The sequence below is a fragment of the Pinus tabuliformis genome, chromosome 6, assembly GCF_031772625.1.
Source record: "Pinus tabuliformis cultivar Carrire ecotype Pingquan chromosome 6, CPIR1, whole genome shotgun sequence".
NCBI lineage: Eukaryota > Viridiplantae > Streptophyta > Pinopsida > Pinales > Pinaceae > Pinus > Pinus tabuliformis.
In genome coordinates this window covers 1,458,943,557-1,458,948,770 of record NC_142292.1, presented here as the reverse complement: position 1 = coordinate 1,458,948,770, position 5,214 = coordinate 1,458,943,557, and the positions used below count along the sequence as shown (strand labels likewise).

Genomic DNA, 5,214 nt, shown 5'->3' with positions numbered 1-5,214 from the left:
ATAGATTCAATACCTCAAAAACTTGTGGGGCACTGAAATTATATAGATTAAATCATTTAAAGTCAAGTTTTCAAAAATATGTGTCATATTTTGATTAAAATTAACCAGAAAAAACAAACAGTGAAAAAAACCTTTTCCTCTATCAATTAGAATTTTTATAATATTTATTAAATTTGAATTTAAATGTTAGGAAATTTTAATTGAAATTAACCAAATAAAATATAGTGAAAAAGACCCTTTCCTCTATAAATCAGACATTTTGTAAAATTTAATAAATTTTTATTTCCTCTATAAATCAGACTTTTCTAAAATTTAATAATTTTTTATTTGAATATTTAAAATACTATGAATTTACAGTAAATGGGCTAATGCCAAACAAATATTAAAACAATAAATAAGATTATTACTAATAACATTATCAATTCAGTTCATCATTCCAATCTCATTGATATCGAAATCTTCCATACCTTGACCATCCACGACCGCATCCTTCGTATTGCTTTGATCAGAATACATATCTTCAGACACAAGCTCGTTCATCGCTGCGTCCAATGATGTTGGAAATCCCATGTAGAACTCTTGTAATCCAAAATCGGTCCACATGGATGGAGAAGAAACCAGATTAAAGTCTGGATACGATGTTTCTTGCAGATCAGGGGAACCCTCGGCTAGTGTAGCTCCATGTTCTGAAAAATTTTCTGAATGGGGAGATTGCTGGTCTCCTAAACTAGACATGGAGTTTCTAGCTTGACGTCTGTCAACCAGATTAACATTTGCCATCAGAAAGCCAATCCTCTCCGAATCATCTTCTGGGATAGAATAAATCGCATTTTCTTCAATAGTAGACATAGAATAAATTGCATTTTCTTCAATAGTAGACAATTTGAGGACATGACAAGTTATGCGATTACTGCAGCCATTTGCAGTTTCCATTTCACTGTGCTTAACCGCAGTTGTTAATCTGACGGGGGATTGGCTTGAAGACCTGATTTTGTATGGAAGAAGGAGATTTTGGGATCGTCTTGGGTTGCGAATCATCTATTAACAACTTCCTTTTCAGATGTGTCTTCCAGTAGTTTTTAGTTTGCTGGTTTGTCCGCCCAGGCAGTCGTCCTGCTATTAGCGACCACCTGCATGCATGGCCACTCTTACTCTGTCAGTTTTCAAAGATTTTGTAGACCATGATATAAGGAATCAATAGATTTCACTTTATGAATAGATCAGATCATGTTCACTCATTCTGCACATACCGGTTGCCGAGAAGGCGATGCAGTCGACAAATGAGCTCCTCCTCGTCGGGGGAAATGTCGCCCCGTTTAATGTTGGGACGAACATAATTCACCCAACGTAGTCTACAGCTCTTTGCACACCGCTTTAGCCCTGAAAAAAAAATTCAACTTATTTGGTAATTCAATGAATTCTACATTTATATACCAGTTTAACGGATTTATTGAGATTCACCTGCTTTTCGGGGAACAGAACTCCATCTACCATCGCCATGAATTCGAATGTATTCCGACAGAATCATATCCTCCTCGGCACTCCACGGCCCCCGGTTGAGCTTTTCTTTCGAGGAGCAGGAAGATCTAACCATCTTGGATGTTCCTTTTATGGAAGTATGGTTGCTGCGAACAAACACAGTATGGCCTCGTCGGTCGGCTATAGGAGGGCCGGTGAGTATATAAAAAAATTCAGTGTTGTAGATCAGTTGCAGCGCGTGCGAATAGTCCTATTAGGTGAGGAGTCAATATCGAAGACGCGAGTTCTTCTCCTCTATCGAATCTTCGTACCGGGATTGTGCTGGCTTTTACGATACACATTATTGCTGTGCTATACGGCAGCTATCATTTTTCGACACCTTGTAGTAGATTCACCGAAGCCATAGCTATGGAGAACCTCAGCTATGGAGAACCTCAGGGTGGCCCGCCCGCACCCACCTCTCGGCCTCTGCTTACATAGACGGACGTTGAAAATTGTTTGTGGTCGGAAACTTTCACTGCCGGAAACCCTGCCGGTAACTTTCGCGTGGTACAAGAACGAGGAGAAGGTAGCAGGCACGGTGCTATCCACGGTAGAGTCATTAAGACTCTGCCAGTGGGATAGTTGATTGAAATCAAGGACATCCATCACAAATGGTCATCCACCAACGTTTCATTTTCAAATTCAAAAGTTCTATGTGACCCACAATGTAGGTAAAGTGCAGAGTTTCATTTTTTTTCAATTTAATTACTATGCGTTAACATACATATTGGAATGCATGATTAATGTATTTGAGGGTAATTAAAATTTCACTTTTCATAATTTATAGCAAAAATTTATGTTTTTTATTTTAAATTATATGCAAGTTTCATCACCGTAAAGAATAGGTGATTACCCTAGTACGAAATTCTATCGAAATGTTGAGAATGGAGTGTAATTCTTGAATGCGTTTGTCAAGGTTTTGAAATAAGATCTTATCAAGAAAGGTTATTGTTCATGGCTTATGGTTTCACTCTTTTTCATATTACTATAACAATTTTACCAATGTTATAGTAATTGTCTAGATTTTAATTTGTGCGTTGAATCTTTAAACTTCTTGATTGTAACATATAGTCTCAATTATCAACCAAGTTTAGCAGGAAAGAAATGGTCAACTAATGTGGTAACATCAACATTTGTACCATTTCACTAAAGCAAAATTTCCATGGAAGAAATGACCAACAAATGTGGAAACATCTATTTTCTTGACCATTTCACTAACCAAATATTCTATAGAAGCAATAGCCAACAAATGTGGAATCATCAATTTTCTTGACCATTTCAAGAAGGTGCATTTAAATCTCCCAAAGTTGAGATAATGTTGGTGTAGTTTGAGATTATTCAATAGACGTGTTTATTTTGGAATAGGGCTTCTATAAATTTAATGTCATTATTAATAGTTATGCCAAAATGCATAAATATTTTGGAATATATATTCCAAAAATTTTATTTAATTATCAACAATTATTAATGGGTGGTGTCCACACTTGTCAATATTCATTAATTTCCACCACTCATTGTGGTCATCATTAATTAATTCTTCCCTAATGATAACAAGGTACAAAATCCTGAGCTAATAATAATGAATCAACCTACCCTTTGCCAAAGCTCAAGGTTAGTATGCGTCTTGGTTGACCTGAATGAAAATCTCTTGTTGAGAATGTGTTACAATGATCATATAAATGTTTTGTATGTCAATTCAAGAGTTGGCGGTCTCTTTTTTTATATAATCATTTGATTCATAAGAAGATATATATATATATATATATCTATATATATATATATATATATATATATATATATATATATATGCCATACGAGGATCTGAGACTCATTATAAAGAAAAGGGATATGATGATGCTCCTTTTGTAGAGGCAAAAACCACCTCTGATGAAGGTGGGGATGTGTACTTGGATTTTTCTTCAAGTACGCACATAGATCATGAGGCATGATTGATTGAATCACGTGCATCCTTTCATATGATTCCCCATAGGTATTGGTTTTCCAAATATGAGAAACATGATGGTGGTGATGTCTTCCTAGGTGGTGAAAGGAAGACCATAATTATAAGGCGAGAAACGTTCAAGCTAGATCTTATAAGTGGAAGGATTAGAACACTTCCTAGTGTTCTCCACATTCCTTGATGTTCTAGAAATCTAATTTATGTAAGCAAGATGGATGGTGCAGGTGTAAAGATAATGTTCGAGGAAGATACTCGCAAGATGGTTCAAGGAGCATTGGTACTGATGAGGGGATTTCAGATTGAAGCTCTATACAAGCCTATTGGTCGTAATTTTATTGATGGGTGCAACAATTCTATCATTCTTAAATGTACAATAGAAAATATTATAGTCTCTAGTGAAAAGGTTATGTCATGGCATCAAACACTTAGGAATATTAGAGAGAAGGGCCTTTGGATAATACATGGTAATGGTATGGTAGAATGTATGTCTAATTTCTCTATGAATTTTAATATGATATGGGAAAAAGAATCAGATGAGTTTTCCCTCTAGTGTTAAGAGGGAAGAATTAACATTAGAGCTTGTCCATAGTGATGTGTTTGGACATGTTTTGGTTCCATAACTAGGTAAGTCTATGTACTATTTCTCATTTATAGATGACTTGTCCAGTAATACATGGATATATTTCCTCAAGAATAAATTAGAAGATTTTGATAGGTTTAAAGAATTAAAGGCTTTGGTGAAAAATTGGACAGAGATGAAGATCAAGGTGTTGATGTGATTTGTTTATGAAACTTGAAGGTGATATACAAATTGCAAGTGAAATTTTATCTATTTTAGGTAACGGATCAAGTTACAAAACACATAAACAAATGATTTTTAAACATAACTAACATTCAAAACAGACACAAAATACCATATCTGAAACATATAACAGGAAACATGATAAAGGATTTCACCTCTCTCCTGGGTTACATCTCCTGGTCCAGCTTCCAATGTAGGGCCTCTTTCATTAAGTGCTCAAATTTGAGTTCTCATGGCCTTAAAATGCTCAAAATAAAAAAAAATAAAAACATGTCTCTAATGGATCGAAAACTATAAAAAGCCCCCCTCTAGGTTCTTTCTGCAACCCATTTCACCAAAAAATGATAAAGTTATGCTTGTTACAAGTTTTTCCCAATTTCCATAGCAAGCAATCCTCAAATTAAGCCCAAATCTGGCTTTAGCACCCCAAACCTAGAACCAGCGTGAAAACTTGGCCTACAATCCTACCCGTCAGGCGAAATTGTCACACAGTTAAACTCTCCATTAACCCCCCAATTCCAAAATTTGTGGTCGTATGGGGGCCACGTGCTTAGGGGTCGGGGCTAACTGCCTGCCCTCGCTGGTCGGGCCCCCAACACATTGCATCATGGTCGTATGCACCCATAAAACCTAGGCTTGGTGCCCACCTGGCACACGCACCCAAAAATCTGTATGTTGTGGTCATGTGATGGGTTATATGACTTAGGGTTGGCCTGAATATAAGCACCTTAGGCCAATCCCCCTTCTACTTTTCCTTGGTGGTTGTATTGGCCGTATGTGGCCCAGTGCTAGCCCCCTTAGCTCTCCACCTACGTTTTTTTGTTATGGCTCCGGTGTGGTTTCATGGTGTGGGTGCTGCAACTATGGGCTAGGGCTAAGCCCTAGCCCTAGGATCCCTCCGCCACAGTCCTGTGGTGTGGGATGTGGCCAT

The 5,214-nt window shown here is 37.0% G+C and overlaps 1 pseudogene; it reads right to left on the bottom strand.

The window, feature by feature from the left end:
• Window positions 1–943: 943 nt before the first annotated feature.
• On the bottom strand, window positions 944–1,594 carry LOC149264115 (transcription factor MYB3 pseudogene; annotated as a pseudogene).
• Between the last annotated feature and the right edge of the window lie 3,620 nt (window positions 1,595–5,214).